Here is a 13,991-nt window from a genome sequence, read left to right as displayed (position 1 = left end):
TAAATCGGCCTTTTATAGGATATAAACAGTTAAGATTTTTAATTTCCTTGAATACTGCCTTATTTGCATCCCAAACATTTTGATATGTAGAATTTTGTCATTCTGCTTTACATTGTTTTCTAAATATCTGTCTTAGTCAAGTTGGGCTGCCATAAAAAAGTATTATAGACTGGTGACTTAACAGAAATTTTGTCACAGTTCTGGAGGCTGGAAGTCTGAGATAAAGGTGTTTAGCATGGTTGGTTTCTGGTGAGGGCTGCCCTCCTATTTGCAGAGGGCTGCTTTCTCACTCTATTTTCACCTGGCAGAGAGAGAACAAGCAAGTTCTCTGAGGTCCCTTCTAGGAATGGCCCCACCCTCATGACTTCATCTAAATTTATTTCCCAAAGGCTTCCAACTCCAAAATACATACATAGTCTTATGTACATGTATATATACACGTATGGTTTAAAATTTCATCAAGCTTATAAATTAAGTTGGTCATGTGTTTTTCCTATCTTTGATTTATCATTGTTGAGTGGCATGTGTTTAAATCTCCCATTATATAGGGTAATTTATCTATTTTTTTGTTCTGATTCTGTCAACTTTGCTTTCTATATCTCATGCTATGTTATTAGGTATGCATATATTTGGAATTGTAGCTTTCTGATTATTTGAGCAATTATCATTATACATGCATCTTTGGCATCTAGTAATGTTTATTTTAAGTGTATTTGGTATTTACTCAGCTACATCAGCTTACTTGGTTTACATTTCTAGTCTTTTTCCATTTTAGCAGTTTATTCTATTTGTCCTTCACTTTCCAATGTTTTCTTTCCTTTTTATTTTTTTACCATGTTTTGATGATTTTTCCTCATTCCATTTCTCCCCAGTCAGTAGTATTTATTTGCTCTTTTCCTGTTCTCAAAATATTTACCTTAGAAATCACTGCTCTTAATTATTAAAGTCAAACTTAAATCTGTATGTTTACGCTTATCTCCAAATGAAAGGCCTATATGACACTTTCATTCAGATCTCTGAATAATAAATAAATAAATAATAAATAATAATTTATTATTATAAATAAATATTATTATAATAAATAAGTAAGTAAGTAAATAAATAAATATAGACATACATACATATATACATACTGCTTTGGTCCATTTTATTTCTATTTTGTTTTACTTTTAACCCCACTCATTAGGCATTGCTACTATTGTGTTTCTCAGACAATTTTGTCATGTAGATTTATCCACACATTTACTGTGTCCTTTCTCTTCATTCCTTATTCCACCTCTGACCCGATGTATAAAGTTTGTTATGTGCCCTCCTCCTTCCTGTGACAGATGTTTTAGAGAGTCTTTTGGTAAAGAAATTTTTCAGGGCAGTGTACTGAATTATGCTGCTTTTGCCCCTCGTAGCCTCCTTGTTTCTTGATAATATTTTGTTTTCTCTGTTAAACCGAAAATTTGGTTCTAAGCTTCTAGTGTGTGTGCACACATGCGCATTTTCTTCTTGCCAGGTTCTCTCTTTTTTTATATGCAATTTCCTTAAATGAATAATAGATAAATTGACATGGACTTCTAGAAAAACCTTCACATTAAACATTTCTCAATCTAAAATGTGTCACTATTGCACTTTTCCCTCCTTAATTTCTTGAGAGCATTTTGCTTATAATCAAATGATAAAATCCACACTGAGGTAATGTCTGAAGTGGTATAATAATCTATCATAGCATGTAAGAAAATAGGAAGTAATTTCAAAACATGTAGGTTTTAAAAAAATTTAGAGAGAAGCTATTTTGGTTTTTCAATACTTAGGAGCTAAGATTTTAAAATAAAGTTCTTTGGATGAGTTTTTGTGCAAAAGTCCTGTTAATGATTAAATAATGGCTAAACCAAAATCAATAAAAGCTAACAACAACCAATAATGAACAGGAATAACTGCTTGTAATTGAGATGTTATAACAGCTAAATTGCTGTTTCTGTACTCATCCTTATTCTTCAGACATTTGACAGAAATACTGTTGCAAACTGTAGGCCTCTTGAGTAGATGTGATGCTTGCTGACCCAGTGTTCTGGACTGTATTACAATGTAGGCAGATACTCTTAACAGTGAGGAGACTTATCTAGTCTGCCTATTTTTTTTTTTTTTTTTTTTACCCCCAGAATCATGTAATTCTGTTTCATTGCGTTCATATATCTAAATATACTAGTATGAAAATCACTTACTTGGTAACTGTGTAAAGACAACAAAACATGACTTGAGAATGTTATCATATACTTCATACTTCACTGAATGGCACACACCCACACACATGCACACGTGAAATAGGCAAACCTAAAATGATGTCTAACATGTTTCTGGCATTTTTAATATTTATTCACTAGAGAATTGGTGTTACTTTTGGCAAATATGTCTCAGGGAGATCACGTTATTCTGGTCCATATTCTCTTTTATCCTCATTCTGTATCAGCTTCTGCTGGTCCATATTCTCTTTTATCCTCATTCTGTTTCAGCTTCTGCTCTAGTTCAGAATATGGCTGTTTAATACCAGATATTTCTTAGTTCTCCACTATGATGGCTAAAACTAAATAGGAACACAATAGTGTTCTTTCTTTCTAAGTAGGTACTCTGCTAAATGGTGGCTCTGTTTTTCCTGGGTGGCTTATACCTCTTTCTGGATGGTGGTGATGGTGTTGATGGTAGCGATGGAGTAGTTTCTTTTTGCTTGGAGTGCTTCAGTCTGCCTCCCTGAACTCTCTTCTTATTCTGCCAATTACCTACCAGGTGTGCTTGGCTCTCAGTTAGTTGCTACTACATAAACCTAAAAGTTCTTCTCTTTCCTCTTCACCACCAAATAAGTGACTATGTCTTGGTAATTTCACATCTCAAGTACTTTTTAATTTATTCACTGCTATTTGTTCTCCCTATCATTGTTCTCAATGTTATTCTTTCCAGAACCCAGATGCCAGGAGATGGTCATTTCAGAGTAAGCTCTTCAAAATACAGTTCTGCCCTTCTCATTCCCTGGCTTACCCTTAGAACACCTTCTGAGAGGGCATATTAAAAAGCACACACTCATCACGACTCATCTCTGCTTATTTCTCTGGTCTTTTCTGTTTGTCCTGTCTTCACCAACCTTTGCATTTCATGCTGTAGTGCTCTTAAAGTGGTTTTCACCCTCTATCAAGCTGCCTTTAATCATATAGTGTTTTCTACTGAGAATGTCCTTCCTGTCCCTTTTTTATCTAATTTCTATTCATTTCTTTAGTCTGTTGCAGTATCTCCATCCCTATGAAACCTTCACCTGGAGGCTCTGGACTTCACACTGAGCTAAGTAGCCTGTGTGTTCCAGGAGCACGCAGCACTGCATGCATAATGTTGAAATGATCAACTTGTATGTCTTTCTCTCCCTGCACACAACCTGCTGTTCTGACACAAGGACTTTCTATTATTAATTTTTGTATATCCAGCCTTCCACATCGTATGTGCTCCAAAAATAGCTAAATATGTAATTTCTTACATATATCTAAAGTGAATCTTAAAGAAGACTCCCAATATCATCCAACAGGATCTTCAAATTTATTCACAGGATAACTTCAAAAGATGAAAATTTGCTCCCACTGAGGATATTAAATAGAATATGCTGTATATTTTGAAGGTAGTGCCAAAGGGCAATTTTCAAGAATTTTGTGTATGGATTGCATTGTTGAAATAAACCTAGTATCTCCCCCCAGATGACCAATTTAAAGAAGTAAACAACCATTTGGATGTATGTAAAGAAACATAACAATTTTATGTTTTATCATTCATCTTTTTTTTTTTTTTTTTTTATATAGTTGTACCAACATCCAAATCTAAGGAAGTGTGATTTGGAGTCTCTGGTAATGTAGGGCTCCAATGGAATGAGGCCAAACAGGGAGAAGAGAGTAATTTAAATTATTTAAAAATCTGTGAATTATGATCATAATAAAAGCCATGAATTTCCCTGAGGTTGTCATCATTCTAACATCCGTTCTGTGTTTTGTCTTTTGTTCAGTCCTAGGTCTTTTCCTTCTGCATTTTGTCTTCTGTCCTTTTTTGCCCCTGGTGTGTGTGTGTGTGTGTGTGTGTGTGTGTGTGTGAGTGACTTTATCTCCAGGTGTGACATCCCCTACAGCATTCAGGAAGACAGGGTTGTATTTAAGAGAACAGACACAGCTGCAGCACCTTTATTAAACGAACACTAAAAACTAGTGAGAATGTAAATCATCCAACAAATTGTGCACCATTAATTCTTGATGCCAGTTCGAGGTAGGAGAATAAAAATCTTTACCTCCTACCAAGTGCACTGTGAAAATTCTAAAATTTATTTTGATAGATCTGTGTTGCAGTAAATCACACAGGACCAAAAACTCCTATAAATTAAACAAAAGAATTACAGAGGATGGACTTTAATGATAGTAGGAGATATACTTCGTTTTCTTTTACATTTAATGGGAGTACATAAATTTGCTGGTAAGATACCTGGTTCTCAATTATATAAAGAGAGGAAGCAAAAGATATTTGGCCAAAGTAAAGTTCTTAAAAATCTGTTTTCATGGACTTCTAGAAAGTCCTCGCTGGTGGGAGAAGATTCTGGTTGCTTCCTGAAGATGTGTGGGTTTCCAGTGCTATTCTGCAGCTGAATGCACATTGAAGCAACTGCCCTATTAAAGCCTTACTCCCTTGAGGTAAGACAAATACACACTTCGAGTTGGGATGACAAAGGAGTGTTTGAGGGTGTGTGTGTGTGTATGTGAATTTCTGTTTGTTTCTATGGGGACTGATGAGCTTGCCAAGGCTATTGTTATATGACACTAAGTGATTGGTGGAGGGAAGGAAAATAATTTAACTGGTTATTTTCTGTAGACCAAAGAGCTCTGATTTGTTTTTTCCTGAGCCTTTATCTAGTTGCATTGATTAGAGTTGTTAACCAAAGTTCTTGTACAAAATACTCATTGTGTATCATGGAATGTATAGCATCACAAGAGTGGGAACTAATGGGTTTCCTTATATAAAGAAAATTCCCAGGCTAGGCTTTGGCCATATAGACGCTCTTACTGACTTCGAGCCTGCTGGAGAGGTCCTGGTACTTCTGTTACCTTAAGCACAGACCTCCTCAATTAAACTTCCAGAGGATTTTTAATCTGTGTGGTGTTCAGTGCAGGGCTTTTAGTAAAACCTCTGCTCAAATGAGTAGTCTAAGATGGAAACAGACTAATTGCATCCCAAATTTAATTCTGCAATAAAAGGAAGTCACGTGTACAAATAAGAGGGAGCCTGACTGTTCTAGATCTCAGTTGTTCCCTGACAGAGAGGAGTGAAACAGGCCCTGTGACAGTTGATGAACACAATCATCTTATTTTAAATGTAGGATGATTATGAAACAAATTGTGCCTTACATGAATGGCTGTCCCCCCCCCCCCCCCACTGCAATACAATCTGGATGTTCTACCAAAATTTCTAAAGTTTATTTGGGGATTAAGTGCAACAGCAATGCAAACCTTAAGCCATAGTCTAGTGCCCAAAGAGACCATATTTTGTGTTGAAATAATACACAATAGGGAAATAAAGCTGAGTGAAGGGGATGAAATCCTTCTTTCAGAAAAGTAATCTTTAACTTATTAAAGTTTTCAGACTCCTAGGTTTTTGATGAGCTTATTTAAAATCTATGGGGGGAAAATTAGCAGCTTAAAATGCTGACAGCATTAAAAAAACAGCGAGAAACACTTGATTCCTCAAAGACTCCTTCCATCACCCCTCAAATAGTTTGATTTTCCTATTTATCTCCTTTGTATTTTGATAAAAAAGAAGGGAACCCTTTGAGAGGACAATTTTGAGGTCTTAATCCATACTTCTTTCCAGTTTATCTTTTACATTCAAAATAAACACCTTTAAAAGAATCCTTTTTGGTACTGGAGAGCTAAATGCTAAGCTTAGGTATCAGCAGCTAATTAGCTCCACATCTAGGGGGGATTGTCAATGAACTCCATCTCCTGAATATTTATTGAAGGATTTGTAAAGAATAAGCTATTTTCAGAAAACTGGAGCCTATTGAATATTTTTACCTCCAGTCAGTCGAGTGGGAGGAGGAATATGCATTGGCCCATCACAAACCTGCCTTATAGATTCAAACAGTCAAATCCAGTGTCTGCCCTTTAGCGAGAGCATGACATGTCAAGCTCATGTTAAATGCTGCTTTTCATTTAAACATCTTAATTGACTTCTCCTTTTGAAGAAATTTCACAATATGCTGTGGAAATCCTGTGCCAGTGCTAATGTTCTGAAACTCAATTTGGCTTTTGTCATCTTGTTTGCTGTTCTTGTGTGCTCTCTTGGCTGCTCAGAGAGTCTTGGGGAGCTCTCAAAATGGGTGAACTGTTACACGTAAGAATCTATGATTCCAGTGTTGTGGGACTATGTGGTCCACTACAGACCTTGTTATTGCATAGAGTTTCATTATACTGCCCTCCACCACCACCTCTGCCTTTGCCAAGGCCTCTGCCAGTATCTCCACAGCCTCCTGCACATAGATGCTGCTGCTTTGCCAACACAATTGCCAACCTGTGCCAGCACAACCATTCCTACCACTGCTGTCACAGCATTTCCTAATGCCAGCTGCCTTCTGTAGTGAGGTTGCCAATGCCATTCTCTCCTCAGACAGGGGGATGTCTCACCTTTAAAAAAGATTTTTTAAAAATGTCAACAGAAAGACACAAATCAAAATCAAAATGGAAACCAAACTAGAACATAATTGCTCCCTGGGGGTTCACATAGCCTTGTTAGCATCCTTCCTCTTTTCCTGATCTGGGAGCTGAGAACTCAGAGGATCTTGAGGTCTCAGATTTCTCATAATCTTTTTGGGCGACAGTCATGCTCTTTCACCAGGTTGGGGAAAATTAAGGGATGGGGTGAGTACAGAGAAGGGGGAGTCCCAGAGGCACAGCCAGTAATGCTTGGTGATTGTTTTTTTGGAAGAGAGGTGGGGAAATTTTAAACTCAAGCTCAAGTTTCTAACTTATGAAATTGAGATCTTAGCAATAATAAAAAACCAGAAAGAGGAGAAAATTAAACCTCTTAATTTCTTGTTCTCCATGGGATATAAGGGTAAATACATCTGTGAGGAAGCAGGAAATTCTTGGAGAGGCTATATTGATCTTACAGATCTTGGGAAAAATAGTGACAGCTATAACTGATTGGGCAACACTCTCAATTTAGGGAGGATAAAGTGATAAAATGTGAGGAGAAAAGTAGAGACTTAAATTTACGTGGAAGAAGGAAGAAACAAAAATGACAGGCAAAGTTGAGATAGTATTGCCACAAAAATTATTAGGGGAAGAGCATTTGAAGAGGAAAGGAATGATCAGATCATGTGTGGACATCTAGAATAATAGCTAGGATGAAAACTGTTTTTGATAATTAATGTCACAGAGTAACTTCATTAGAGTGGTGGTAACCAAATTGCTATTACATTGAAGATCCAAGTTGATAGACAAATAGAATTCACCCATGTGTATTTGGCAGTGCTTTTAAAATGTTTCAAAAAAAATTAAAATGTTTCATGGGATTTTTCCTCAAAGTTTTAAGGTTATAATCGCAAATTGTGCAAAGAAACAGGGAGAAAAATCTTCATTGTAGCATTGTTTACAGCAGAGGACAACTGGATACCTAGCTTAAGTAACCAATACCAGTGACTTGGGTAAATACTTCTACCGTCAAATAAAACAAGCTTTTTTTTTTTTAATTTTTATTTATTTATGATAGTCACACAGAGGGAGAGAGAGAGAGGCAGAGACATAGGCAGAGGGAGAAGCAGGCTCCATGCAATGGGAGCCCGACGTGGGATTCGATCCCAGGTCTCCAGGATCGCGCTCTGGGCCAAAGGCAGGTGCTAAACCGCTGCACCACCCAGGGATCCCAAAACAAGCATTTTTAATGGTGATAGGTTTCCTTTAATTGGCATGGAATGTCATTTGTCATGAATATTTGTCAGTGAAATATTTATAGTATATGATCAATTTTTACTAAAAATACATGTTTGTTAATACCTTTAAATAATCTTAGTTATTACTGAGTGGTAAGATAATCTAATTTTCTTTTTTAACTTGTAATTTTGCAATGTTTAAGTCAAAGTGGTTACTACTTTTGTAATAAAATGCGAATGGATGTGAGAAAAGAACTCGGAGGGAGATCAGTGACTTTAAATAAATTTGAGATGGAGAGGATTTGAGGGCTTGGGAATTGGGCATAGATCTAGTTAAGAAGAAAAAGGAAATGTGAGGTTAGAAATACAGAGATTGAGAGGAGTAACTTGATGAAGCGAGATTCTGAAAAAGATGCAAAGGACAAGGCTCAGACTAGATTTAATTCCATGAAGAAGGAAAAGTTCTTTTAAGGTAAAAGGAAAAAAAATCAAATATATAGAAATGTTTTTATTTTGACATAGATGAAATGTGAGATGGATTGTTGAAACACTTTAAGATGCCACATTAAGATGAGCTAACAGGAGGGAGAAATGGACAAATTCTGGAACATAGAATCTCAGTAGAGAAACAGTGAAGGAGGGAGGAATGTGAGCAGTGACAGTACGGCTGCAATTGGACAGACTGATCTTGCAGTGTAAAATTTTGTTTGAATCCCTTTATGTATAAATAGGGTTACAGTCAACCTTATATATATAAGAATATATATAATATATATATATATATATATATATATATATTCTTTCTATCTCTATCTCTATCTCTACTTATACCTATATCTATATATGCTTTAGAGTCCAGAAAGGTGAAGGAACACTTCAGTACTAATCATGAGTGATATTGAGCTGCTATTGATCCAAGCAGTGTTTGGGAATAAAAAAAAAAAAAATTGCTTAACAAAACTAGGTGAAAGCATAGATACTCAAGTACAGAAACTATCTGTGTCCTCACAAAACACATTTTTAAGAACATAAACACATCAGTCCTGATGGCAGATATTTTATTAGGCCACTGAATTCTTCAGATTTTCTGCAGCTTTAAAAATCAAATTTGCTTGACTGAGTTTTCTAGCCTTGCTTCCCACATACTTGCACTGTTTTTATTAGCTTGAAGTGGGGGGTGGCTTTGCCTTACAAATTTGGAAGGATTGATAGGAAGGCGTTTCTCCTGCCTCCCTTATGGGATTCAGGTTAGCAACTCACTTGAGGGCATTTTCAATATTTCTGAGTTTTGTGAGAAAAATTAAGCTGATTTAAATATATCGATAGGCGCGTAATCAGCTGTTGGTGCACATTTTCATTTCCTTTCAGTTTATAATGCACAGAATTTTCTTAGAAGAAGTGCTGTATTGTAGAAGAGCTAAGACTGGTAGTCTGAAGTCCATTCTGTGTTGTAAATGGAAAGGGGGCAGAGAAGGAAGCATAAAGATTAAAGAGAAGATGGAATGACTTTTTTCATCCTGTCAAATGACTGTTTATATTGGGCAATACTGCAGGCTTGTAGGTTCAGCTTGGAAGTTCTTCAAATCAGAGGAGCCATTTAATATATAATAGAGAACTGTACTGGCAAGTCATTTATAAAAATGAAAACATTTCATATCTGCTTTTTCACAGAACACGTTTCTCACTTCTGAGACATGGCTGTTTTTTGCTCAGATCACGGAAATAGGAACTAGTAGAGCTCCACATTCAATAAATTAAGGACGTTAGAAATGAGTTCAGTTTGTTTTGATACATACATTTGGTTATATGCATGCAATAAAAAATGTATTTGTATCTGACAGTCACTGATCCCTGATTACATATTCAGTTGATGAGATTATACGCTAATTAAAAAGTCTAATAAGGACTTCTAGTTCCTGGCAACCATTTTGGCCTGAAAAGACAAAACAAGTTCTGACACATTGTGCTCCTTTATTTTAATCAAACCCATTACTAAAGGTGTTTGAATAACAATTCTTGTTTTAAGTTAGGTCATTTGATACCCATGGTAAATTGACTTTCTCAAGGTCAGGAATGAATTTGAGTAACTAGAATAAAATAAGCAGTTCCTTTCAGGATGGCAGTATGTCTGTCATCACATCTTCTACTCCTTTCTCATAACTGCATTTGTAGGACTTGGGCTTGTCTTAAGGGTAACAGTGAAAGAGGAGTAACCAGGAGGCACTCAGGTCCTACTGTATGTAAAGATGTTGACTACGAGGTTGAGAGAGGGTCTAGCTTCAGGGGGTCTTGCTTAAGCAAGTGTTTAGTTTCTCTGAAGTTCACTTCTTTTTCCTGTCTGTAAAACATGGTAATACAATAATTTCCTGTTAAGTTTTTTTGTCATTTTGTTTACTTCTCCCTTTCCCCAACACACCTCTTGTACATACACATATAAACACATAATAGGCTTTTGTTTTTTTTACTTTTTTTTTTTTAAGATTTTTAAAAAGGATTTTATGTATTTATTTGGAGAGAGAGAGCACAAGTAGGGAGAGAGGTAGAGGGAGAGAGAGAAGCAGACTCCCCACTGAGCAGAGTCCGAGGATGTGGAGCTCTCTGCTCTGGGATAATGACCGGATCCAAAGGCAGATGCTTAAATGACTGAGCCACCCAGGTGCCCCCTTTTTAAAGATTTTATTTGACAGAGAGTTCAAGCACAAGCAGGAGAAGAGGGAGAGGTAGGTTCTCTGCTGAGCAGGGAGCTGATGCAGGACTCAATCCCAAGACCCTGAGGTCATGACTTGAGCTGGAGGCAGACGCTTAACTGACTGAGCCACCCAGGAGCCCACACATAACCCTTTATAAGATATCATTAGGAAGAATAGTTGGTATAATTGTGAAATAGCTGCTACTAAATGGTGATGTCTTTGGTTGAGTGTCATTTTAAGGCATCAAGTGCATTTAATCTTAATGTTAAGACCACCAGACAACTTTTTCTCCCCATTAGAAAAGCTCTGTTGGTGGTGACTATGTAAATGCAAGCTCTGTGGTGAGCGCAATCGATTCTGAAAATATAATTCTTGTACTAAATGTTCTTCCAGCTTGTTTTATAAATTTACTTAGTTGGAATAGGAAAGCAACTTTTTTTTTATTTTTTTATTTACAATGATCTCTCCCAACTCTGCATTTATGCTTGAAAAATCCTTTTTTTGCTTGGAGAAAGAGCATCAAATATTATTTAATTAAAAGATTCATTCCTTCAACAACTGTGCAATATCCATTCTGTCAGGCACATGTTAGACACTGAAATTTAAAATTTCAATGGTAAGTCACATGGGTAAATATGAAATGACTATGCCCTATGTTGTTAATAGCCATAATAGACCTGTGAAGGGGCTGTTTAAACTGAGTAGTATATTGAATGACTCAGTCTGAGGAGTTCGAGTAAGATTCATGGACGAGTTGACATTTGGTTAAATTAAAAAAAATGAGTAAAATTTAGTCAGAAGTAGTGTGGGAATCGTTTCCAAAAGAGTATGTTTTTTTTAAAAGGAGCATGATATATTCAGGAATGCCAAATAATTCTTTGTGATAGATGTATAGAAGGAAATGAGATTACTGAAATGGATGGGAGTAGTAGGGCTATGGGTATGAATTAAAATTTTAAATTAGCTAGCAATTGATAAGTTACCATATATTTAGGTTTAGTTTCTTGATTTCCCTGAAACCAGTAGACTTAAGTGTTTTTGGACTTTGATCTAGGACCCTACAAAAATAAAGATCTATAGACAATTGGATAGTACGTGTGCTTTGTTTATTTCATTTCGTCCTTGGTTTGCAAGTTTGGGGCGTGGGGCTTCCATGTAGATATTGCCGTGAAGACTTACTAATTAGTTGGGTATATTTGGTATTCATATTCAGTTATATAAATCAGGCAACTAGGATGGGAATCCAGCTCTGCCACTTACTATGACCATCGGCTAATTATTCAAATTCTCTAAGAAGGCATATTGAATCAACTGATAATATTTTGCTTAGTTACTTAGACTTGCAGTATTCTTTACTTGAATCAATCTAGTGGCTTCCACAGGCTTATGAGAGCTAATGATGTTTACTGGTAGTTTGAAATTGGACACAGCGGGAATATTTACATTACAGAAATCATTAAATGCTATACATCGGGTATAAATACTTTATGAAAATAAGGCTGGTTTATATTCATACTATTGCATACATCCTTGCATTGTTCTATAAATCAATGTGTAACTCTTACAAGCAATAAAAGAAGGCAAAAAAAAAATTGACTCAAATTCTTTACTATGTTTATGGCAGTGTTGTAGCTTACAAGTACCAATTTGGATGTAACTTGAATTTTTCTTTATATGCCATGGATTTAAAAAAAATAGCTTTATTAAGGCAGAAGTTTTTTCCTAATATGCAGGGATTTGTGTGTTTCTGTGCTTTTTAAACCAGGGATTGTTCATTTTTATGCAAGACAAATTTGCTCTTTCTAGCTTTAATGAAGGGAGATTTTTTTTTTTTTAAAAGGATAAACCAAGAAATTCAAGAATATCTATGTTCCAGAACACACGGTGATGTGGGACATGGGAATGCAGGTATAAATGACACTTGTAGATTTAATTTATACCTCACATCCTTGGAATTGGGAAGCCTGTTCTTCCAATCTTGCTCCTTTTTTCAAAGGTTAGATTTTTCCAGTGTCTGCTTTTCTATTGATACCAGTACCATTCTTCCTTATTTCCTTGTTTGTTGGCTTTCTGTGCTTACTCATCAGAAGCCACATGACCCAGAATACTATTTGATTCTTCAGTATGCATGTCTCTGCTGTAAGTATCCCCCCTCTGTGTGTCTTAACTTTATCTGAATTTTTGTGAGAATGGACTCAGTTCAGCTTGTGGCTGTGACCCCCTTGTGCCAGAGTTCCAGACCTGGTTCACTCTGTTGTGGCCACAAGAACAGGGGTCCTGTGATACTTGAATATCCAAGTTTCCACTTTGGGTGAAGCCTATCAGTGGGGGGCAGATTCTGGAGTAGGGACCATGGTTTAAGCAGATATCCCAGAATGTGTTTAGTAAAATTTTAGCTAAATGATATGGTCTTATTGGAATAATTGAAATCCTAATTTCTCCTCTCAGCACATGAATAGATGGATGTTACACATTTATTTCTATATTTAGCAACCTGTCCAAATACGAGAAGTTACTGATAAGGCTTTGCATTCTTTCCAACATAGCAGATTATTCTATGACTTACGTGATTGTCATCACACATAGGAAATGTTTTCTTTTATTGTTTTCAAAATGCTTTTTATATTCTAGAATTACAAAGTGACCTAATTAACTGAAAAACTATATAATCAGCTCTTTAAAAATCCATAAAGGAAAACAATAAGCATAGTAACCCAAGAAATAATGAAGTATAAATTAATAATACAGAGCAGTGGGAAACATGCCTAATAAACATTATTAGTTCGAAAATAGAAATTTCATGTTCCCAGTACTAACACATAATTTTTCAAATAATACTTCTTTCTTGCTGATAGAGATCTAGTGTGGATTTATTTCTCTGCTGTGAAGTAAATGTGAAAAACTGCCAAAATGTTCTGAAGTTTTTCACCTCGGTTTTCATCACTGAGACTGTAAAAATATCATTTTCTTTTCCTAACGGAGCTGTTGAGGAAAAGTACCACAATATGGCCCCTTTTAGAAGACCACATTTCAGAAGGTTGGCCAGAGATGTTGGTGACTGGAGGCAAATATTTCAATAGACGAATTACATTTCTGTTGGTCTCATCAGTGCTTTACTTCAGACTAAATACCTTTTTAATCATTGGGTTTTTAAGGAAAGAAAGAAAAACACTCCAAACTATTGGAAATGATGTTGTTTGTGGATAAGGGAGGTCTTGGAGATAGCTGGCTTCTAGAACACCAGGGGCCAGGCTCAGCAGCAGAGAGCACGGGTGTGCCCTCTGCATAACCTTGAAAATATGGAAGTGGACCAGCCCAAAGCAAAGCTCTGGCACAGGCTCATGCTCTTGCATGGTTTTGCTGGGGGCCCC

At 36.2% G+C, this 13,991-nt stretch overlaps 1 long non-coding RNA gene across 2 annotated transcripts in view; it reads left to right on the top strand.

Annotated features, from left to right (window-relative positions):
* Nucleotides 1–13,991, top strand: part of LOC111094538 — a 138,491-nt gene that overhangs the window by 106,034 nt on the left and 18,466 nt on the right. For both annotated transcript variants that reach the window (XR_005385632.1, XR_005385631.1), the window contains exon 6: nt 4,577–4,697. This is a non-coding gene — a long non-coding RNA (uncharacterized LOC111094538). The remainder of the gene's footprint in view (nt 1–4,576; nt 4,698–13,991) is intronic.

This window comes from Canis lupus, chromosome 38 (assembly GCF_011100685.1).
Source record: "Canis lupus familiaris isolate Mischka breed German Shepherd chromosome 38, alternate assembly UU_Cfam_GSD_1.0, whole genome shotgun sequence".
Classification (NCBI taxonomy): domain Eukaryota; kingdom Metazoa; phylum Chordata; class Mammalia; order Carnivora; family Canidae; genus Canis; species Canis lupus.
Note: the sequence above shows the minus strand (reverse complement) of the source record. Positions and strands in the feature narration are given on the sequence as shown.